Source organism: Atractosteus spatula, chromosome 15 (genome assembly GCF_055471065.1).
Source record: "Atractosteus spatula isolate fAtrSpa1 chromosome 15, fAtrSpa1.hap1, whole genome shotgun sequence".
Classification (NCBI taxonomy): domain Eukaryota; kingdom Metazoa; phylum Chordata; class Actinopteri; order Semionotiformes; family Lepisosteidae; genus Atractosteus; species Atractosteus spatula.
This window is the reverse complement of record NC_142720.1, coordinates 6875748-6901098: the sequence shown is the minus strand read 5'-3', so window position 1 is coordinate 6901098 and position 25351 is coordinate 6875748. Positions and strand designations below refer to the sequence as shown.

The window sequence follows — 25351 nt, the reverse complement described above, 5'->3', positions numbered from 1 at the left end:
CTTCAAATAGGTGAAGTACTGTATTGATCCTGTATCTTTACCCACAGGAATGTAGGCGTATGGAACAAGCTGTGCAACCACATTGTTCCTTGGCTTCTTTCAAGAAAAAGCTGGATGACAGTCTCAGATCAATTAATTACTCAAATATGCAAGATGGGCCAAAATGGAATCCTCTTGTTTGTAACCTGTCTTCTGTTTTTATGATGTTTCCTCAGTATGATCTCAAATATAAACATGGTTTTGGGAAAAAAAAACTTAGTCTGTGAGAACAGTTAAATGTGAAGGATATCATAATGTTATCTGGCCTAAAATACTTTAGGCAGACTTTAGGAAAACAGCTTTCCTTCATGTTGCACATTAAAAGTATCCCCTCTAGTAGCATTAATATTTACAGGAAAAAAAGGCTTCCACAAATAGAGTACAGGAACGCAAATTAAGCTTTTTTCCCCATTGTGGAATTTGTGATATATCTATAAATACTGGAGGACCTCACAAAACGAGCAGCCGTAGTCTACTGGGATTAAGAAAAACACGTTATCTCCAACTATCCCACAAGTATGAGCAGCTGTAAATTTTTCTGATAAGATCTTGGAGTTTGTAACCGTTTGGTGGGTAAAGTAAAGAGTAATGTACTGTATAAAAACCAGGTCTTCTCTTAAACTAATACAGGAAATATCGGCCTGCGATTTGTTTAAGACGAAAATTCTAAAACAAAATCACAGTTATTACTATGCTAAACGCATAAGCTGGCAATTGTGAAACACTTGACAATTTTGCCATCTTCCTGAAACTAGGGGGAGGGAGTGCATACACACGGCAAAATAAAGACCTTCTAGCTGCTCAGAACAACCAAGTTCCTCAAAATGTGTTGTGTCAAGTATTCGATAATAAATTAGTGCCACTTTTTCCCCCCCTTAGGTCAATGATGCAATCCCTTCTCAATGCACTTGTATGAATTGTGGTTAGGAAACACCCTCTTGTTCTCGGGAGCTTATAACTATCACTGAAAGAGATCTGGCTTGTGCTGCAAATCTGGCCTAGAGCCAGCATGCAGCAGCACTGCTGTTTTCTCAAACTGCCGTGTGAGCGCTGCCAGATTTTAGTCTTTACACTGGCTACAGAGGACTGGGTTGAACATGAATATAGCACAGCCCGTTCTGGGCCATGGAGTTACTTATTGGATATAATGGATAATAATACCACTAAACGCTCACACCTAGTATACAATACAGAAAAATACCATAGACCTCTCGTGATCTTTAATCTATTCGTTCAGCTCATCGTCCTCTGCTGAAGCCCAGGCACCAGACAGTGGGCAACAGAGCCTCTCACATGGAGCTCACTGCCCAAAACTGGTAAGAGACACTGCGACTACAGGCATTTTTGAATCTCGCTTTAAAACTCATCCTGCACTGAAGCTTGTCATGTATAGGCTCTACTAAGTTCTTGTACTTATACGAGTTCAAATCCTGGCTTGACTAGGCCAGTTTGCTGGGCTTTGCCCCCAGTTTCTTTTTCTTTCTATTGTGTCTGTGCTAATTGTACAGCATGGTGAACTCCTTTTAAAAGATCTCACAAAAATAACTCATTATTCTTAACGCAAGATTTGCAGCAGTGATCCAAATCAGTGTAGTACAGTTTTGTAGCCAAAGAATCGAGACCGTCACCAGATTCCACTTTAACTCCACTTAATCCATAACATAGTTTATTACAAGGAGCCATCAACATACCTTTTCAAAAAAAGTTATTCGGACTTTCCTTAGATATGTGCAGTGGCAGGTATGAATAAAATAGCTACACACATTGTTTTTTGTTTGTGGCTTTGCATAATTGCCTTTAGCTCATGAACAGATTTCAAGGATACCAACCATGTTTTTCAGGAATGAAGGAGAATGACAAGCACTACAGATCTGCTAATTGTCAGTCTGGGCCATTTGCAATCTGTGCGGGCGTTGTAGAAATATTATAACTATGCAGAGAAAACGATTCTAATAGCACTATAAGCCTTTTCGGTTCTCTCTACAGAGACCCAGAGAGACTCAGCTCCATAGACAGCATTCAGACAGAAAAGCCATTTGCTACACCAGAGGAAAGCAGGAATCCTTCACTTTGATAACTGGGGCACTGGAAAGATAAATAAAAAATACACCTGCAACAGGATTTTCATGAGCTTTAATCTTTCAGCTCAATTAAAAGGAGCTGAGGTTATGATGTCCTTAAAGTGTGTTATATTTCTTTTACCCCAGACTTGTTTCTGAATTTGATTTCCACTTGCAGAACTAAAGATTCAATTATGTCCCTGCCTGCTAGTGACCGAACTATAGCTTTGATTTGATGTAAAGGACTGCTACAGCCCCAGACATGTTCAGACACTAATGACAGGAGTCCCCTATCCATTATCAGACACTGCTGCTGAAAACCCTGCCTACCTTCAGCAGTTAATAAGCAGAAGCAGTCCTGCCACTTCCACTGCCGTCTCAGGAAGCTTCCTGAAGATGACACTACAGACGGCTGTCTCTCTTCATTTCTCGAACAGATTGTTCCCTCATCACAATATTCTCCCGTTCCAAGAGAATGCATAGAGCATTTTTTTAATTGGGCTTTCACAAAAAGATTGCTGTTTTCAAAGAACGCATTAACACACTCTTTTACAAAACTGAACTACCCTTTTTTCCCCGATGTACCGTACACTGTATATACAGTAGGTGTCCTGCCACTCAGAATGATCTGTGTTAAAATGCAGGGAGCAGCTACTTTAACTCTGACAGAGAAGCCCTCTGGCAGGGGTATGTAGAAACATTTTGCTTCCATCTTCACAAGACCGTGCATTTATATGTAAAAAAAAAACATACAGTACTGTACAACTGCACTCAGAGGCAATGGTCATACTTAAGTCATTTGAGTAAGATCATCAGTCAGATCGTGCCAACAATGTGCAAACTTTCCCTTCTCTGCAACAACACGTTTTCAAGCCCACACACTATCAGGCAAGGTGTCACACAGCAGCAGAATTTTAAAGCATTTTGGTGCACTTAGCTTCAGGCTGCTGAACTCAGATTCTCCCAAAAATTCTGCCCCAAATTTCAATGAACCTTGCTTAATCAGGCAGAAAGAAAACAATGTACAAAAAAAAAATGCAAAGCTTCATTGTAATGATGGTACAAATGTTTTCTTTTGAAATTCAGTTGTGGCTTAATTAGCACTGAACAATTGCAGCAGAGGTACTTTGAGTGTGAAAAGCTTTGAATAAGAGACATTACCAAAAGCATTTGTTTGTTTATGAAGCCCTACAGAAAACATCAGTGTGGGGCAGACATGCACTCTGGTTGTTTCCTGTTGGTGCCTACCGTCCTGCTCTTCCTCAGGGGCATCATGTTTTTCACATACAGTATCTATAATTTAGTATACGTTGGAGTAGCACATGTGATCACAGCAACAAAATAGCATTAGGAAAATGATGATTACCCAGGTGTCGAGAGGGGCAAAGAATTTCTAAGATTGCTTTCCATCGGTTATACACAGTGTCTCTAGATCAGCATTGTGAATGTGTCACTGTTCTCCTACAGTATAATTACAAAGAAAGCTGCTGTCCTTTAAATAACATTATTTCTTTGTATTAAGAAGGCTTTGTGATTGTTTAGAAGGTTCCGGAGTGTGAAATTACTAAAACTATGTCAAAAGGAGTCAAAACAGTCCCTAGAGTTTCTTTACTGCTTAGACAACTTGCTCAATGCTTGTTCTCGATCTAAACACTTTGCCACATTGAAACTGTCTAACAACATTCTCACACCCCCGTCATGGGCGCAGCATAGCTTTTCACTTTTAAAATGTACATTTCGAGTTTTATCCGCCTGCTCTCCAATTGTTTTCTCCTTCCCTCCTACTTTGCGCTTACAGGTTACGAACCCAGATTTCAAAAGATGTAGTGCATAATGACTAACAGCACACCATTTTAATTATATCTGTGCTGCTCAATCCTCCAGAAAGATTTAATTTTTTTTTAAAAAGGAATGCCAATTATATGCTTCCCTTAGCACGTAGAAATGGACTGAAAATGTGCAGTAATGGAAAAAAAATATCAGAAACCTCAATGCCGTCTTGAACCGTTCTTTTTAAGGCCATATGAAATTCAGAATAAATTTTCACTGGCTGCTCCCCTTGAACATTCTTATGAGTCCAACGAACCCAATAAATTATGCACTGTTAAACTCCAAAGAGAATGATTTAGGTACATTTTCTGAACCTGAGAGTGGTTCTCCAAAGAATATCAAAGCACAGAATACACACACAGGAACTTTTTGTGTGAATTTGTTTTTATTAGTTATAAATCTTCACTCGAGAACAAAATAACAAAACAGTGGAACGCAATAACACTCACCGCCCCCAGCTCTACAGGTATATCCAAAGAACCCTGAGACCAGACCTAGCCACCTACAACAGGGAAACTTAGAAGGACTTATGGAAACTACAGTGTAGCACTGAAAAGCCTTCAAGTGTCCAGTACAGGCTGTGATTTGAGTTCAGATTCAATAGAACTGCTAACAGAAAGCACGAAAAATATCCCTGTGTACAAGAGGGGACAGAGAAGAAACCCGTTGTTTCCAGAACATAACCACATCTGGATATTCCGAAAACATGTAAGGTACCCAAAATAAGTGGAAAAAGTTGTTGCCAAATTGCACACAAGAGATTAGGTACTGGCTTAATAATGATAGCATCTACACAAGATCAGGTCCAGAATGCTTTCACTAGATCTGATGTATACCAGCAATCGATTTCCTCTGTTTTTCAGGTTTCTGGTGGGTAAGGTTAAGTGAGGTACGGGTTGGTAGTTCAGGTATAAACGCAGGGGGGGGGGGGTAGTTATGGCGCACATCTGCCAATCTGGAAGCACACAAATTTCTAGGAAGGGGAAAGTGGAAGTCACAATTGATAAAGCCTTTCTTAAAACCAAAATTCATCGTATTCGTTTCTATACCCCTATTATACCGCATATGAACTTTAACTGATTCCTAAAAATTTGCCAAAAGGCATGCGATATTAAACAGCTCTGTAAAATACAATCTATGCAAGTTTTTACTTAATTACTATGACTGCCAGAGAAAGATAAGGAGCTTTTTGAACCTCATTGAATACTGGGGGAACGGTTTACCAGAAATAAAACAACCTGTTAGCAAGTCTAACACAGCAATATTTTTATTTTCTTTGATAATAAAACTTTTGCATATCCGTGTCGGTGACGGGACCTCAATAAAGGACCTTACATTTCCTGATTGACCATCACAGGTGTGGGAGCGTGTAAATTTATATGAGAAGTCTGCCCCACAAACCCGTTGAGTGTCATCACTTCCTATCACATTTCATAATAAATTGCATCTGGAAGACTGGAAAGGTTATGGAAAACCAAGAACTACAGTATATAGCAAGAACATTCAGTAGTGTGTATATATTAATTACACATGTCTCCAAAGTCAACAACAAGAATGATTATATGAAAATAGTAGCCCAGTTCGGCAAGAATAAACTCACATGTGAAAGAAACATTAAGGAAACATTAACAAAGGGACAGACTACTTACTTTCAAGGAAACACCATTTATACTAGACCTACTTAAAAGATACTTACATCATAATGCTAACATTAGCAGTCCTGAAAGAAATTATATGTCCCGGAGGAAGGACACAAGTGGTAATTTAGATGAACCACTCATTTTAAAATATACTTTCCTATCCCCTGGATCCTCTGTACAAAACTACGAGAGCATTTACAGTATTTAATTTACACCTAAAAGCATTCAAGTGTTGAACAGCGAAAAGATTGCTGCATTGAGTTCTGGCTGAGCAATGTTGTTAAATGTGGTATTGTATCATGGTATTTTATAGTTGCTGTATTGTATTATTGTCATATATGTCATAAGCCAGGAGCTCTTGATGTGTAAGACAATTCCCTTAGGGGCGATAAAGGTTAATTCAATCCAACTATGTGTAAGTACATTCAAAACCGAGGCCCTTTTTCTATCCAAAGGATTGTGGGAGTATGGAAGAAGCTAAGCAGTCATATTGTTAAAGGCGATATTCCTTCAAGAAAAGTGTGGTTGAGATCCTTAGACCAATTAACTGCAAACCAACAAACTGGCTTGAGGGCCTTCTCTCGTCTGCAACCTCTTCTCTGTTCTTAAACATGCGGATTATGACCTGGTGAGAGTTCTAATATTTAGCTGGCATTTTTCATTTTAAGATTATCCTTTAATCAGATTAAAGGTATATCAGAGGTTTTGGAAACCGGTTTGCAGCCCTGATCAAACTCAAACAGGCATGTCTCTGAAAAATGCTGCTGGAATGCCTTGCTCCAGAATTTTCCCTCTTTTTCCATGCCCTTCAGAGGATGTGTCTTACACGGCTCCCAGAGTCCTGGTCGCTAAGCGAAGCAAAGCAGCACACGGGCCCTTCGAGTCTGAAGTAATGGAAAATATGCTGGAGTTTATGCTGCTTTTCAAAACAAGGAGCAGTGCCAACTCACGAGCGAGAGGGAAGGAGGGAGGGTGAGAGAGTACAGCAGGAACGAATGGAAACTTGAGCCAGGGAGGCCTTTTTTTTCTTTCATTCTCAAACTGGATGGTTATTTCCATGGCTCAAAAACAAACAAGTGGAAGGTAAAAAAAAAAGTTTACCTTAGTCAGCACACAGTCTGTTACTCTTAAAAGCTGTAGGCGGCACAAGAATCTATGTGAAATATAGGCAGAGGGTTTGGATCAGGTCTTTTTTCTCAGTATATTGATAAGCTGTAAAGCATGTCAGCTTCGTTCTAACACAGACTTGCTATCGATTGATTTTTTAAGACAACAACCGGGATCAACCAAGCCAAGGACACTGTTTCTCAGCACTGAATCCACACTGTCCTTGGCTTGCTTATCTACTGCAGCCCTTTCGAATTACATGGGATAGACCAAATCAGGGAAATAGATTGATCCGGAGCCCTGATGGCAAGTATAACCGCTTCGCAAGATTTCTTTCCATAGACATCTGCTTGACATCTTAACTCAAGAATCATCTGTATACAGCTGCGCACAGGAAGATTATACCAAACCCCTTGTGCATTGCAAATTCTAGATATCAAATCTAGATATTTCCAAAACACTAACACCTCATAATAAGGATCTCAACCATGTCCTCCAAAGTGTCTGCAGCTGTATTCTTCAAGGAAAAATACCCAGAAATAACACAACCTTATGGTATAGTGTGCCACCACATGTTGCTAACAGTGTATACGTACTGTATTATTAGGTAAGACTGTGTATTATTAGTGCTCTATTCATCTGAAAGCAATAATAATGACTCAAGATGCCTTACGGAAGCCAAGGTTTGAGGCTACTGTATAATTTTTTCTCTCCATTTTCCAGGAATTGAATTCCTGAAGTCCGAATTCCTGGAACATCTGAGTGGGCATCTACTTTTTGGTTGGGATTAAAACTTGCTCATCTAATAAAAACAAAGATTCCAGTAACTTTATTGAAACAACCCTACAACTCCTAGACTGGGGAGAAGAAGAGAAAAACAAATCTTTTAGAAGCCATAATAATTGCTCTGTGAAACTCAAGACATTCATCACGATAAATGCCAAAACTGAACTTTGAAATATGAAAGAAATGTAAATAAACATCTCAAACTATTTGAATTTCTTACTCTTGAAAGGAATGTGCCACTTAATCCACTGTGTATTAATGTTCCTGGAGTCAGCAGGTCTTCCACACTCACAAATGTCACAATACCGTCAAAAGCAAGAAACCACAGGGTTGATGTCACATACCCTAAAGAAAAAGTCATGTTTTTTTCCAGGACCTCTGAGGCCATGGCCTTGACAGCACTAACTAAAATAAATCGGGTTCATTTTTTTAAATTATTTTTATTCCAAAGCAAAACGGCAAGCCGGAGGGCTACAGCTTCCACCAGGGAGTTCTGGAGGCCTCACACAGTCTGACCTGAACTCAGCAAGGAGGCTTAATCCACACTGTAAATCAGGTTTTCTTGAGCCGGGACATGCCTGAGAAGTTTTCATAAAGGATTTGCATACAATGAAAAAAAAGTGCTCCCACCACAGACTGCCGGGTCTTCGAAATGAACATTTCTAAACAGTGGTAATGTTATAAAGAGGGCAGACTGAAGTGGTCCAACCATGTCTATAATTATAGTACAGCAGGAAGCTGGTTTCTTTAAGTGCAGATATGACACAGAATCATGATATTCAGAATGCTGACAGGTGTCTGAGGCCTTGATTAAAATGGGGCTTTTATTCGGGAACCGCCAGCGACCTATTGAGTCAGTGACTCATTCCTTTAGATTCATCAGATTTTGCCACAGCAGAAACTCTTTCCTGACCACTCACATCCCTCCTCGCTGTTTAAGAATGCACTGCTCTGCTTTTTCTCTTATCTGCTCTATCTCCTGGTGTCTTGTGGAAAATTCGCTTCCTTCCCAAGTACCCTGATAAATCAAAAACACTGAGTCTGCAAAGAGGACGGATAATGGCTCAAAATACATTTTTCTAATGAACAGCAAATTATGCAAATTATGATTATAAAAATCAAACTTTTGAATCACATTTCTCCCAAGTACGTTTTATTCGTGCCTTTCGAGGGACCACATACCGGCCCTCTTTAGACTGAACACAGCATGTGCGTTTTTGTTCAGCAGGGCTTCACCTATATCTACAGAAAATTGCATTTGTCAGCTGTGCCAATACATTCTGTACATTTCAAAGTAGTACTTTTCTACATTTCAAAGTAGTATTAATCTTATATTTCAGGGCAGGGATATAAATACGCTTATAAGGCAACATGAACCTAACCAGTTAGGTTCAAGTTGATTCATGTCCACTTTTTCATTCTGCAAACATACATGTTTTTTTTCTCTATTGTTAAAACAACTCTGAAACCCATTCATATTGGTCAGAAAAAAAAGATGTTTTACTTCTTTCTTTAAAGATTGCTAAAAAGCTATTTCAGCTGTGCTTAAATTCTTTGATATGATTGGTTATTCTTGAACACTGTAAAAATAAAACATTCCTATCACTATTTCCTTTGTCTGCCTGCTTAAAACTAACCTGTATTGAACTGACCAGTCGTCTGCCTGTCCAGCTGCGTTATGATAATCCACACAAGTAGCCCGTACTCCCGGGACACGCACAAATTTAAATCCAGCTTTCCTCCAGTGGAACCTCCTGGGTAGGAAATTTAATATATTTGATGACAAAGCCTCAGGAGTCCCCACTACTGCATGAAACAAAAATCAAATAACTTCATTGAGGTAATATTGGAAACCCTGCTGGAAAAAAAAATCCCATCATTTCTGTACAATAAAATCATTGTCTGCGAGATGTCCTCACACAAGCCATATGACAAGTGGTAGAAGGGGCATTATTTTCTACTCTATTGCAATACGTCCACAAATCAGATCTAGGCTTACTGTAACAGCCACCCATCACTCAGATCCCTGTGTCGGATATTGCTTTGCTTTCACAGTGGGGGGGGGGGACACTGTATGCAATAGCAGGAGCATGTTTTACCAGGCACCTTAGATAGTTTTTAAAGTACGGATGTTATACCTTACTTCCATACACAAATCTCTCCATTTCATGAGACTTTAAAGCTAGAGACAACATTAAAACAACACAGAAAGTTCCTCATTTGAGGTATACAAAAGTGGTCGCAGAGGAGAGTGGCTTTCACACAGTTAACACTGTACATACACAATTCTCTTGACTCCCGGCAGTGGACTCTTCCATCTTTATCATCGTCTCTGAGCCTCACCATTTACAAAGGGTGATCGTGCCTTTTATTATTCATCAGCGGCTTCGTATTTTTGCCATCGGTCTGCGAGGTCCTGGAACTTGGCGCTCTGCTTGCTAGCCCTTTCAGCTCTCCATTGCAGCTGCAGCGGCAGGTCGTGAGGCCCCGTGTCGCCCCCCTCCATCTCCCCCTGGGACGCGGCACGATTGCTCGCCGTGCACCTCGGCGCTGCGTGTCACTGGCTGTCACCCCCGCGACTGCCTCACCTGACATCTGAGCCACCCGTCGAGACAGCGAGGGCCGCAAATTGACAACACCAGTATATAAAACTTGCGTGACGGGCATGTGAACACGACCGAAAGCCCTTACCTTCCGCTTGTATATGTCAGTGCTCATATCTGTCGCGTAACCTACCCAACCCATGTCTGGGGATCTAGTATAGGAGCTGCTGCGGCCAAGAAAATGAATGTGTGCAAGGTCACCCAAAGAACAACAGAGCAGGCTACTCCAGATCTTGCACATCTCACTATCAGCCAATTAAAAATAAAACTCCATAAGGATGAAAATATTGTTAAAAACCTTTAGGCATAGGTTTTCCTTAGGCATTGCAATTGTCATATAATGCTCCTCTATTTCTTCTCATTCTGTTGAAAGATTCTCCGAACAGAGTAAAGAGATTGGACTATGCCTTTGCACAAGTAGGACTATACCTTGTGCACAGGTGCGCAAGGAGACCTTAAGCCAATAAAAATGCTGTCGTTTTGGTTGGTGTATGTTGGCAGATATGGATTCCATCACCTTCATGCTCCTCCTTGACATGCTTACTTTTTAACGCCCCGGTCAATATGCGTGTTTCAATATTTAACAAGATCAGCAGGTTTCTAGTTTTGCAAGTTTCTCTACTGTAAGTGCAACAAAGGAACAACTGGCAAGTAAAGGGATCCATTTAATGTTTATTGATGGCAAAATGAATAACATACCCATACACAAGTATGGGAAAGGTATAAGATGCTTGTTAAAACCTGGACACACAATTCTATAGCAGTACCCATAAATGTTTGTTATGGCTTTACTAAGTCACTTCAGGTGAAATGTGCAAGAGTGTTGTCAATACTTGCATCCAAATCCCACTCTGAAGCAATCTGAAAATTATTTTTTACATAATTAGATTAATTTAGCATAAATCAACTGTGTTTAAGCTATACATAAAAGAAAATGACTTTATGTGCGCTTCCATAGGGAAGAACTATTTTTGCATTATTTCTCACTGATGCTAACCAGAAAAGAGAACACAGACATGGGAAGATTAATGCCCTTCTTAAAGTAAGTTCTAGCTTCTTAAAATCCACTTAATAATCAGAACTTGGCCAAAAAACGAATCGGTGGTAATTCATTTATGATCTGACAAATAATACAGCAGAGCGACTTAGCTACACAACCTGGTTGTGAAGCACAGCAGTGATTTGGAAAACGTTCAGTTTTTCAAAGAGAATAGCTTTAGCTCAGTTATACCAAGAACATGGCCATGGCAGCTACACCTTAGCCTGAAATTGTTTAAGAGGATATGACCACGGTACGTTTCAAAATCTGAATAACAAAGCACAGCATTCGTGTTCAACCTGTATCTTCGATTTACTTGGATGCTATGAACAGGATTTCACATTCTAATTAAAATGGTAATCAGTTCCAGTGTTTTCCCCCCAAAGCGTTTTCATATTCTTAAAAAACATATTCAGCAAGAATCTGCTAATTCTCTGTCATCGACGTGTGCAGCTAATACCGTTGACAATCTCCGTGGCTTGCAGATGGGATGTTAGACTGCAGTAGATTCAACAAAACATGAAACTTTGCAGGCATACAGACAAGGCTGTCAAAATCATTTCTATGTTCTTTTTATGTACCGCAATAATACGTTATGCCAAGAATTTAATTTGCCAGAAAAGGTTTTGGAAATGAGGGATATTAACATACACCCAGATTTTTATCTCAATTATGAGACAACCAGAAAAACTCATACTGTACATGACAATGTAACTAGGATTCCCACAAAAGTTTTTTTTTCTGAAACCTCTTTGACATCCACTCGGATGTCGACAGACTTGGTTTCACTGGCTGGCTACGATGTGGCAGAATGCCTTGCTGGCTTCCTGCTGCATTGAAGATATGTTTTTTTTGACACAAAAGCGAGTTGAAAAAGCCTCTGCACACTATACAAATGATTTCTCCAAAAACAAAAAGCCAAGATGTAAGAAGGAAGTCTAAGACACGTTTAAACCCTGATCAATCAATCTTCTTGTGCTCCCTGACATTGATATATGTTTCCCCGCTTGACCAAAAGACAGCCTTCAACTGGGTCAGCCAGCTCTTATCATTACTCCTGACCAGCCTGCGAGCTTTCGGATTGCTTACTGAGCTGTGTGGTATTGGCTCTAATCCTCATAAATAAGAGTGGCACATAAAAACCTGCACAAAAAGGAATGTGTTCTATCTCATTCAATCATAAGGGGCACTTTCCAATACACCATCCAATCCAATCACAAGAAGATATTAAACTGCGTATTTAATAATTTACAGCCAGTAAACATTACTAAATTACAGAAAAAGCCTCCCACGGCGAAATTATACTTAAGTAGCATATAACTCCCATGTCAAGTTATTAATCTCTCCACTCACATTTTATTTGACTTTCTGAAACGAAATAAAATGACAGCTAGCCATCATAAAAAGAGCGAGGGAGAATGAAATCAATTCCCCTCCACAGCTGCAGTCTCTTTTAAAGCTCAGCGTCTCCAACCTATTGAGTGCCTCCTCAGAGCTGTCAAATAGTTCCCGAATGATGGCTCTCCAGCCAAGACAACAATTCGACAAGCTCCATCAACAGGAAAGAATCCCCATCCCACCCGAGTATCTTCTAAGACTAATTCTCAGAGCATACTGCAATTACTCAGTTACTGTGGGGGGGGGAGGTTGAAACTTAATTGATTCTAATCGTTGAATTGGAAACGTGGTGTCAACTCCTGCCCTGTCAATTAACTATAATAATAATTAAATCTAAAGGATAATCACTAAATATACTAAGCAGGCTGAAGTTCAAGTTATAACAGTCAAGCAATTTCTGCCAGGAAAAGTAATTTAGTCGGCTATCATACAGCCAATAAAAGTCCCAAGATAAATAGTATACATAAATAATGAATTGTAAGTCAACAGTTAGTTAAAGACATACAGTACACCACTTCTGAACTGCTGGTCAAACAACCTCTTGGACACTAAAGAAACCAGCTTGATTACCTACAGCATTTCACTCCAGGCTCAACAAAAGCTGAGTACTGTGCTTCAGACTCGCTCATAATAATTGCCATGATCTTTCTTCTCACAGTTACTAATATATCAATCTTCATGCATAAAGACAAGAGCCTGAAGAAAAGAAATCAAAATGTGTTGAATACGTCCAATTCCTACAAATACAATACTTTGGGAATATGGTCAAAGCATTAATAAGTATTAGTCCAGTTTTGCACAAAGACTTAAACCAAGGGTGAGAATCAAAAATTCCACTACGATTTTCATTACTGAACATTTCATTCTGATCTTTCTGTGTTGCTGACAGGTTGCAACAAATTTGGACTTTCAAAGTGCTGGCTGCTATGCAGGGGGATTCTGCTTTTCTCTGGCAGATGACATGTGAAGGGTTTACACAGGTTCAGGTGACATTTTAAATGCCAAGATCAAGCTTGGACACCATCAACTGCAGTGATTTATCTAGGACTCAACTAAACAGGGTGTTAGTGTGATCCCAGTGATTTAAACCCATCACTACGCTCACTCCTGCATGTTGACTTGTGGGAAATCTACAGCTTCGGCACTAATCCTTTCCTGCTCGGGAATCAGCAGGACATTCTCCTTAACCAGATTCTTCAGAAACCTCATACTGTACATACGCAATGCACACAATAAGATTTATGCAGCCCGGTCATTAATTAATTATTCGGTAACAGCAGAAAACAGCTCAGAAATGGTTGTATGCCTTGGTTACCCAGCTGGGAAGCTTAAAAAATTACACATCAAAGCACAAAAACTACAAACTACAAAAAAGATGTTGCAGCTCCATTGCTTAATTGGGGACATTTCAGCATGAGCAGATCTTGGCTTTAATGGAAAATGTAAACATATGACATGATGCTCAAAGGAAGAAAAAAGACAGTTCCCATTCCAGTACAACGACTGATCTATACCATACCATGCAAATGTATTTAGACCATTGCACAGTTTTCACTTTTTGTTGCTTTAAAGTTTGCAGTTACTGTATGACACTTTGAAGTGGCCATTAATATTTATTATGTACAAAACCTTCTTTACACATTCAAAACAAAAAAACTCAAATTAATTATTTACTTATTTTAAAGAAAAAAAAAGAAATTCTAACTTCTTGCTGTAGCAAACCTAAATCCGTTCGTGGGGACAAGAATATCTTTACAAATGACCCCAAAATAGTTGAGTGGCCTCTGTCAGTGCACAGGAATGGTGGCTCACAAAATGGACACAATAAATACCCCTATCTCTGACAGATCCCTCAGTCAGGTAGTGAAATTCAAGTGGAGACTCAACCATGAAAACCAAGGAGCTGTCAAAACAACTCCGGGATAAAGTATAAAGGCACAGATCAGGGAAAAGAGATAAAAACATTTCAAAATCCCTTCATATGTCCACCATTTTGTAATTTCACAAAATGAGAAACTACAGGAAAGGTCTGAATACTTTTGCAAGGAATTGAGCACATAGAGATACAGGGACTGATTGCTGAAGCAAACCTGGTTATCTCTTTAAATATTTATTGGAAAGATAAATAACTCTTTGAAGAGACTCTTCTAGCTCAAACACCTGCAGGAGTCTGCTATTTGCTCAAGTATTCTAAGGCAGACCAAAGGATTTTAGCATGCAGGAAGGACTGTTAAAAAAATGAAAAGAAAAAAAATCCATTTGACTGCTACTGGCTAGGGATATTTCACATTTGGAAAATGTCTTTCAAGGGCTGAAAACAGTTTTTCTACGGCAAAACCGTCTTCCAGTGAGCCCGCTCAGCAGAGACCCGTTTTGCAACAGATTGGTTTGAGATAAATGCTGTCTTGGAATGTTTAGTCAATGAAGAATGCAGCTTTAATGATTAACTCAATGAGGATGAGAATGTGACAAAATTGTTATTTTTAACAGGAAGAAACCAGTAGCAAGGGTAGCACAGCCTTTATTAAGTCTGTAACAAATAACTAATAATATTTTTAATTTTACTAATAAGGCCTGTAATGACCATACTGTATATTGGCCATTTTTGTAGCACTCTGTTTCAGTAATAAAGTAGTAATACTTTGTTTACAGGAGACCCCCAAACAGGCAATACCCAGTTTTTCTACTGGGTATTTATATTGATGTTGTCATGAAGGTCCCAAAGGGAAAACAGAGAGAGAGGCAATAGTTTAATTTAACAACCTCTGAGACTGTGTCGGTGTTCATGGCCTGTGGTAAGAATGTGCAGGGAAGGTCTCAGAGCTTCAGTGCTGCTTCCACATCCTGAGCAGAACCTCCCCAATCCAAGCAATGCCCCTACACCTTTGAATGGACGTCCACGCAGAAACAAAAGCACTGTATTACTCATTGCTATTTTGGATTAGAAGGCCTTGTTCTGGGCCTTTCTACAAATCCAGTCCAAAATCATGGTTTTCAGAAACATCTGTTCAATAGAAACCATTTTCTTCTGCACAGCTCTGTTGCAGAATTCCAATCTTTCAGGACTACAGTCTCAATGGTTTCCTCAGGCTCCTTAAAATACCAGGAGCTTTAAAACGTAGAAAAAAGGGTTAATGTGATCCAATTAAGAAACCAATTAGTCCCGGGGGGTAAGGATTGCTTGGATCAAAAAGCGGAAGCGCCTGTGGTCCTGTGTGCACACCTGCCGCACAGAAATCTTTCCACCACCCATTACAGTCTCCACAAAGTGCATCGCAGCTGGGCCTGCCCACAGCATGAGGTACGAGACCGTTATCAGCCCTGCAGAGCAAATGGAACTTTGTTTTAAAATAACTGCATATTGTAAAAGAGAAAAGGTTTCAAGCAATTCTGACAAGCCCAAAGGTAGCCTGTTTTTGATGGGTCAGTGGTTCTGCGCACATGCTGGGCCAGCCAACGAAGAAAAACACCGTGAGCAGACCCAACCTCCGGATGGCTGTGGAAAACTCAACAGAAACATGAGCTATCCCCATACTTCTAATACATTTCATTTGCCGATTTGTTTATCAAAACCAACATTCAAAAAATGTAATTCTTTGTTCCGTTAAAACCTTGGAACCTATGTACATGTATAGAACTGGGTCTGTTGGAGAAGTCGAAGTAAAGTGCCGTGATACACTGTATGGCACCCTGGTTCCCTCTACGTGAACTTACAGCCAGCAGCCCAGAGCCCTCACCACTACCCCACACCGAGGTCATTCTATTTACATGGTCATTAAAAATCCCAGGACATTTCTCGAAAAGAGTAGGGGTGTAACCCCGGCATCCTGGCCAAACTTCCCATTGGCCCTCACCAATCATGGCCTCTTAATAATCCCCATCTATGAATTGACGTCATCACTCTGCTCTCCTCCCCACTGAGAGCTGGTGTGTGGGGAGCGTTCTGGCACATGATGGCCGCCGTCGCATCACCCAGGTGGGGCTGCGCACTGGTGGTGATAAAGGGGAGTCCCCATTACCTGTAAAGCGCTTTGAGTGGAGTGTCCAGAAAAGCGCTATATAAGTGTAAACAATTATTATTATTATTATTATTTACTGTCTGTGTCCTATTACCCTGATGTTTCATGGATTAGAAACTTGCCTCCAGTCAGCAGCTGGAAGTGTAGGTTCTCATTGGAGGAGCTGCAGGGGGTTACTACAACATATGTGCGGCCCCAAGCTAAGCTGATGTACTCTACAGCATCTTCGGGATGCACACTGAACAAGCCAGGATCAGAAAGCATCGTTTCTATATTAACCCTCTACAGTGCAGCAGTAATGTATTCACTGCATGGCAGTGAGCAACATGGCCCCCATCACCCTGAGCTCCTGTTTTAGGCTGGTAATCTGTATTTCAATATACCTTTTCTCACCAAGCAGAAAAGCAATTTCTACAACTTAGCAGCTTTTATTAAATCACTATTATTTTATTTTTTATTAAATGTTTACAAGGGTCACTTCCAGCACCCAGTATCAGTGACCTCACTGTTGCGTATGTCTTGCTTACATATGACCCAGACCCATTCCGTCATTAAGCTCCTGAACCAAGCTGACTCTTCTATGTGGGTGTCCCAGACAGACCATCCCACTGACTCAGCATGCCCCTTCCAGCTGTGACTTTAGGGACACAAAGGCGTAAATGCTATGGTCTGCTACAACTACAAATATAAACTGACATTTTAATTAATAAATATGAACAACAACGTTTCAGGCCGATGCTGTGGAGGTCTCAGGTGTGGAATGATGTCTTAAGACATAGAACATAAGAAAGGTTGCACATGAAAGAGACCATCCACCCGTTTAGTAGTTACTAGTTGACTGATCCAGGGCTCTCATCTGGCAGTTTCTTGAAAGAAACCAGGGTATCAGCTTCAACAAAATGTCTTTGAAGCTTATTCTACCCTCCCTTGACCCTCTGGGTAAAGAAGTGCATCCTTTTCGCGGTTTCACATGGACTCGTACGTAGTCTCCACTTGTGTCCTCTGGTTCATGTTTCACTGTTTACTCTTTCCTTGAGAGGGAACGGGGTGGTGCAGAAGAGAGCTAGTCAGCCAACAATCCACAGAGCACTCAACGTGGGAAGGCTCTTCTCGTTCTTGGGGAAAAAGGCTCTCGTGTTCAAAGGCGAAGACTGGATGTCAGAGAAAGTGACGGCTCCCCAGAGGGGCTGACGTGACAGCCACACACTCCCGGCTTGCCTCGGTTGTGAGGAGGCAAACAGACCACTTGTGCCCCTCTGTCTGCACTTCAATCAGTCAGGAAGAAAGGAACATTCCAACTACCTGAATACACCCGGACTGTGACCTTACACTGGCTTGTGTTTTGGTAAAGACATGAACAAGAACAAACCCCAAGAAGCACTGCAGACTTGAAAGGATGAGAAGCTGAGGCTCTATCTTTCAAAAAAGAACAAACAAAACAATATATAACCAGACCATGTGCGTCACAGCTGGACTCTTAAAATGCAGAAGAGCCCAAGTTCTAGACTATGAGGTCAGACCCCAGATTTAAACCACTGTCTCCGGCGCATCTCTGAGTGTGTGAGTTAAACTGCCTAAACAAACGTCAAACTTGCCAGACTGAATGTCTGGTCACCTGAAGTGGACAATTTGAATGTACTTGAGAGTCAAGAGTGTGATGTCACTGTATCTCTGTGCACGATGAGCCCTGTAGCGAGAGCATTACACCAAGTGCCTACATTTGCCAAAACCCCCGACAACATGATGAATCACCCGATCTTGTTTTGTATCAGATTAATTTATAAACCAAGCCTTTCCGTGTTACATAAAGAAGTGATCACAATCTTGCCTAAAGCTACAGATCACTCATCTTTTTAATTAAATTACTTACTGTGAGGGTGACCTTTATTATAAGGGAAACACATTATTGGTTGCTGGGTACAGGCAATCACTCTAATAAATAGAGCTGATTCTTTGCCAAATAAAATGGTGTCAGTTCATTCTGGCCCCAGACCTGAACTAATCAGCAAGGTGTTTTGCAGTCATGTCTAAATCTCGGATGGAGTGTATCTGCACTGTATGCCGCAATTCCTCTAGAGCAAACAAGTAAGACTATTAAACAGACCGGCCAGTATTAAGAGTGGTTCACACAACATCCCTTTTGCCAAATTTCAAATAGATTAGGCAAATGTGGACACATCTGACAGACAGAACAACCTGCATCACTATGAAAAATACTATGGTATAGGGACCAACTATATGTGATTCAGAAGTAACTGACAAAATGGCTTCATGTAATCAGGGGACATCCACAGAACGGCATACAGACTTAAAGTCTGAATGCAGCTGGGCCAACCTACATTTGTTTCTCAAGGACAATCCAAAGATGCTTTGTTATGTTAAAAGTCATTCATTGCTTTCTTGTATCCATATTATATGGGGTTTTATTCCATTCTATTTATTTTTATGTAACATTTCTGGCTTGTGCTGGCCTTATTGACATTTTATTAATTTATTCTTCTCGTTCACCTAGAAAAAAAAAACTCTTATCTGTATATGCCAAGTCATTCTGGTTAAGGGTGCCCGCTAAGCAAATAATAATGCAATTAAAAGTAAAACTTTTGCTTTTAAAATAATGGCTTTTAATAAATATAAGCTACTGCTATATCCAGTATGTAATTGCTCCTCTGTTACTTGTTTACATGGGCGGCACAGTGCCACAGTGGTCAGCACTGCTAACTCACAGAGCTGAAGCCCTGGGGACATCCCGGTCCCGGGGTGCTATCTGTGTGGAGTTTGCATGTTCTCCCTGCGTTTTCCGGGCGCTTCAGTTTCCTCCCACAGCCCAAGGATATACCGGTAGGTTAACTGGCTCTGTCCAAGGTCTTTTCTGCCTACGCCACTTGCTGGTTGGGATAGACTCTGGCTCCACTACAACCCTGTACTGGATAAAGCAGGATGGATAGGTTTTACATGGTAATTGAATTTTGTACCTCTGGTTGTAATATATTACGACGACCTACAATCCTCGTCTGAAACCTGCACACAAACGAGGCAGGATATAGGAATGAAACTCTGCAGGAGCAGTTATATGACATTCAATGGCTTTCAATGTTTCGAGAGCTGAAGGAAGACCAGTGACTCGCAATGGCACAGAAGCGCAACAAGGCTGAAATGGCTGGGACTGAGGACAAATTGAGAGAGCAGCTACATAGCTGGCTGCAAAGCCTTAAAAATGTAAAGTATAAGCTTTATAGTACACTGTGAGGGAGAAGACAGCAACTGGAGCAACTACACAAGATACACAAAACCTATCTTTTTGTAGCTTTCGATACCATGCCAGTCCTTTTCTGCCCTGGATGTGTCTGTTTTTATATTTTAAAAGTAATGCTTGGCAAGACACCTTCAGAACTGGCTCTCTGCTCAGAAGGAGCCCCTTAAGCCAATCTACTGGGTCCAGTGTTTTGAGATCCAGGCCTGCAGCAGAGGATTGAAAACCAAGGTGCCTTAAGCATTCATCTGCTCTCAATGTCCCCTGTCTCTCCGGCACACAACCCCCTCCAGACTGATATGGAAATGTTTAAACACAATGTGACAGGAAGCACACACTATTGATTAGACCAGTTGTCCACCCTCCTTCCCCTTTTTTTCCATTTCACAAAAGGCAATGGAGGTGCTGTACTGCCACAGGTATAACAGCCCACTCTGCTCCTGACAGGTACTGGAACTGGCCAGCAATTGCAAGCTTTATCCCCTGACAGCATATAACAGAATTGCATGACAGAAGAAGGTTGTTCCTTTAATATGTGTAGGAAATCAAGCTAAACTACAAGTAAATTGATAGCATGTTTCTGTTGTGCCTATTTAAGCAGATTAACTCATCATTACTTTTAACTCATACACCCTCTGATTAAACACATCATTTTAGCAGCCATTTTAATCTTTAATGCATAGAGCCACATACTGTACAATCATGAGCTACAATATACAATGCCCCTAAAACAGATCTGCATTCAACTGAATAGTGTCATGAAAACAATCCCTGTTTCACATGACATACAGAGGAAGAAGTTCAAGTGCTCTAGGGGGAAACTGTATGAGCGGTATGCAAGCACGGTTAAGCTCGGACTCAAATCCTACCACAGTGCAACAGAAACTGAAAGGAAACCCATTTCTGGACTTAATATTCCCCTTGTCCTGATTTTTAAAAATCAATTTTGATAATTAAGAAGATTAGAAGAATGAAGTCCGCTGGTGTGGATTAACAAGGTTAGGCCATGACTGCCTGAATGATGAAATACAACAGCAAAGAATGATGAATTAAGATCCAAATTGCAGTCCTGAACTAGAATTATAACCACAGCCTACATCCTCTCCATTTCACTTCACTCACCGCTGATATCAATGATTAGCCAACCTGTAGCAAAACAGAAGCTGCATGTAATAAGGTTGATAAGGACACCAAAAATTGGAGTGTACCAACACGATTGCAAAAATAACAGCATGTGTAATCCACGGACCAAAGTAATAAATTTAGATAGGAAATTTATATTCGAGAACAACAAATACCGTATCTTCGCATTATACAAGAAGATGACCATGCCGTCGCTGAAAATTACATGATATTAACTGATAACGACTTAATTTTTATAAGCCTCTCCTCCATCTCCTCCACAGGTCTACAACACACAGTGCCCCACTGGTGCCTGATTAACCTTCATGATTAAATTTGAAAAATTTTAAACAATCTGATGGCAGATCAGAGGACTGACTTTTCCTAAAAGGACAGACAATCGATAGCAGAACCTTCCCATCACGGGATTTATATTATGAAACAAAACCTTAAATCAGTTGGCCATTTTCTGTTGTGACAACTGAATCTTGCCATTACTGGCCTTGCTCAAAGCCTACCACAAATCCCGTGGCATGATTGGAGTGACACGACCGCCTCAATCTGGCTCTGATGCTCTGACTTTTGTTTTTCCCTGAGACCCCTTACAGTCCATCCGCCCCAGATTGCAGGCTAAAAATCAAATCGTGCTGACAGCTTTCTCAAACAAACCCCCGAAGGAGAAATTTACCATTCGGAACATGTGCAGCATCACTGTTGACTACAGGCTAGCCCTGAAATATTTGTCACAGTTTCATAGCATAAGATAATTAGACTGAAATACTGCCATTTATGAAAAAAAGCAGGACCTTATAAACATCAAGAGATCTAAAGTGCAGTTTGGCACAGACAATAACGGCACCAGTAAAATCCTAAAAACAAGAGTCTTGAGAGACAGCTGGCCTAAGCATTGTAACCATCCAACTATCAACTCAATGACCCCAACCATTTCTGGCTTGGTATAATCTCAATTTTGAAAGGAATTATCAGTTTTGCTAGCCTGTTGCTTATTTCCTTTTCTGCATCTGCAGATAAATGTGCAGATTGCACGTCTCCCAATTCAGCTCCAAAGCAAGACATGATATTCTTGTGGTACAATTTGGATTTTTTTTATTGCTGCTACATCTCCTTGCAAACCCATCCTGACTGTACGAGAGTTTCTGCGAATATACTGAAGCATTCACGCCAAGGCTGACAATGCACAGATGGAGAAAGGCTTCAGATCATGATGGTCGCCTGTCCAGACGTCTCAATTGCTAGGCATCTTGGGATCATTTAACCGATACATTTTGTGTTTTAAAATGTTCCAAAAGACTTAAGTACCAGTCATTTAGCCACGGCCACAATTGAACTTTGGCAGACTCAGCACATTTTGTCTAGTAAACTCAGGACATCTCAAAACAATAATCCTGCCATCTCTCAAAATACACTCTTCATAAGCACTGTAAATTACATTTATCTGCTAATTATAATGGCACACAACATGGGAAAAAAACAATGACAAGTTATTAAAATAGCTTTCCATGTTTATGCATAAACAAATGGCATTTGTAATCATTCTGCAGTTACAGCTTGCGAGGGAAATATTCTAGACTGACGTTTTATTCAATTTTTCATATTGAATAAAAGTGAGCCAAGAAAGCTCATTGCCTCTGATGTTTTAATAGTGTGTCTCAGACTGCCCTGGATTTGTGCACAGGGTAAAATATATAAAAGCACAAATTATATTAAAAAAACCTTCAACTAAAGGAAATTACGTGAAATATTGTAATGCTAAGACTTAAGTAAGACCAGAATTTGCCAAGTTAAAATAAAAAGATAAAACAAACAATACTTCTTAATCTTTGCATACAATATGCCTTTAACTAAAGAGACAAACATGATCCAATCCTGCATCCATCACATGTGTCACATGACCAGGACAAAAACCTTCAAGCCATATTCTGTTAGCTAATGGGAAAGGGGCCACGTAGAGTGGCCAATCAAACCCAACCTGTGTTTCTTTGGGCAGTGGGAGGAAACTCTTGCACGTGCAGACTCCACATAGATGGCGCTGCAGTCCAGAACTATATACAGGGCCCCAAGAGTTGTGAGGCAGCAGTGTTAAACATCACGTCACTGTCAGCCCCTCCATCAAATGTACTGTAATAGTGTCAACACAACCTGTACATGAAAGCAAACCCAAATTGTTGACAACAGCTGATCATTATCCCAAATGAGCTGTCTGGAAGAAAAACATACAGTACCCAGCTCTTGGACAGAAATAATTAACAACCTTTGCAATAACTAAACCTGTCATCTTCAAAGCAGCACTATAATTAAGATGTGCCATAATAAAGCATGCAGGTGAAAAATGAGTGTCGATCCCAAGCAATGTAATTTTTGTGTCTGGTCAAAAAATGCTAATGCTACACACAAGGTAAATGTTAGATTTGCATTGAAGAGCATAACTGGAGATGAATTGCAGAGTGGTAATGAAGACAGTCTTCTTGATTTTTATTGACACAGTAAATCTGCCAGAGCAGGTATTTTGTTAATGAGGTGCTATGAAGCCAAGTATTTGCAATTTATTTCCACCACGCCATTTGAAAAGCAGAAAGCTCTTTCTCTATGCTGGCTTAAAAGAAGTACAGCATGAGTCACATTTGGCATCATCTTATTTAATACAATGCTTCATCTTAACTCTTTTTCTAAGAGATACTTGTTCCCACATTGAATCAAAAGTAAACGAGCTCCTTTACATGTACTATAGTTACGTTTTCCTTTAACAAGTTGTGTTGTAAATAAATTTACTTAACACTTAAAGAATAGAGCATACAAATCCACTGTTATCATATTTACCCCTTTATTACTTGAAATAAAAATGTACTGTATGGGCTGTTTCTTGTCCTGATGGAAAAACACTGCTATATATAGTTTCTGAAACATCACACGATTCCCATGGATTTTCTGGGACATTTAATTTGTCGTCTTGCACACAAAATACATAATGCATCCATTGTAACTCAGTGGATCCATAAACACAAATGATTTAAAGCAAATCTAAAAAACGCCTGTGCCAATTCACAAAATTTGTTGCAGTTTTCTATGACAGGCATTTCCTATTAAACGGTGAATCGAACTCAAACAGAGCCCACTTTCAAATTTTAAGGTGAGCCAAATGAGATCATAAAAATATAACTTATCCAGAAAAGACTCCGGGAAGGTTAACCTCAAATGAAATCCCTATATCAAACTTTAAGCTTGCATATCAAAGTGACAGCTTTAGTGAATGGCCGCTGAAGTGAAAAATATTTAACCTTCTATACCTGCTCTGTCAGTGAATAAAATACACCACTTAATAGCAGTAAAGGCTATGTTCAGGAGCTGCTAAGACACAGTTGCACTCAGATACATTTCAGAAGAATAACTCTTTCCAACCTGCTATTGTTAAAAATGAAAAAGGCCACGTTGTTTAAGATGATACCATGTCTGGATGAGATCCTCCGGTCAATGAACTACTAACTATCAAACAGGCTAGACGAGGCTGAGTGGCCACCTCTTGCTTGTAGCTATTGCTATGTAGGTTTAAACATTGACACGAAGAGTTGTACGGGTATTGAACAATCTACCCAGACATGCTGTCAAATCCAATACACTGGCTTCTTTTAAGAAACAGCTGGATAAGATCTGTGGATCAATCCACTGTTAACTACCAAATGGGATAGATGAGCCAATTAGCCTCCTCTCATTTGGAGAATGTGATATCACAGAATATAAAGCCAAACATAATGGTATCACAGAATTGTAAAGCTTTGTCTGCAAGAGGAGAAGAGCCTCTTCCAAGCGTTTGACACTGGGGCTGGTGTTCCATTCAGATGTCATGGGCCAAACAAAGGCAGTTCTTAGGAAATGTCTTGCTATAAACTTCAGTCTGTGTCCTTGCTGTTCTGCCTGCATAGGGAAAAAAGTGCTTTGTTCATTTTGCTAGGAAATTGTTTTGTTTTTTTCTGAGACCCAGATTTTTAAAAATAGTTTATGCGAAGCCATGCATAGTCACACAATGGAAGGACAGGTGGCTCGACCATGTGTTTAAAACTCCCATGGCCTTTTGCAAAATGGCTGAGAGCTGCACTAATCCATCAATAGCCAGGTAGCAGAGTCAGCAGCCAAGCACCATTACAGATTAATAACTCCCTCTGTATGAATGTCATCTAGTTCCTGCTACACATGGCAAGAGTCCAGAAATGATGGCCGCGTTTCTCAGTTTCAATCCATTGCAGACGGCAAACTGCTACTATAGGACTCCAGCACTGCAGCACAGAGAGACATTAAAGGGGTTGCTACAGTGGACAACAGAGCATTAAGAGCATTATACTGTAGTTACAGATCCAATCAATTAAACTCTGTCTTTGTTGGCCATCTCTTCGAACTGATTATGTTGTGTGATGCTGATGAACAGATTTCATAAGAGGTTTTTGG

General features: G+C 40.2%; 1 protein-coding gene and 1 non-coding gene across 4 annotated transcripts in view; one reads left to right on the top strand and one right to left on the bottom strand.

Moving 5' to 3' along the window:
• LOC148819939 (sodium/calcium exchanger 1-like) overlaps window positions 1-25351 on the bottom strand; it is a 170428-nt gene that overhangs the window by 99878 nt on the left and 45199 nt on the right. The window lies entirely within an intron of this gene.
• On the top strand, window positions 3148-3211 carry LOC148819940 (small nucleolar RNA SNORD36). Its single transcript, XR_016094225.1, has one exon. It is a non-coding gene; the product is annotated as a small nucleolar RNA SNORD36 (small nucleolar RNA).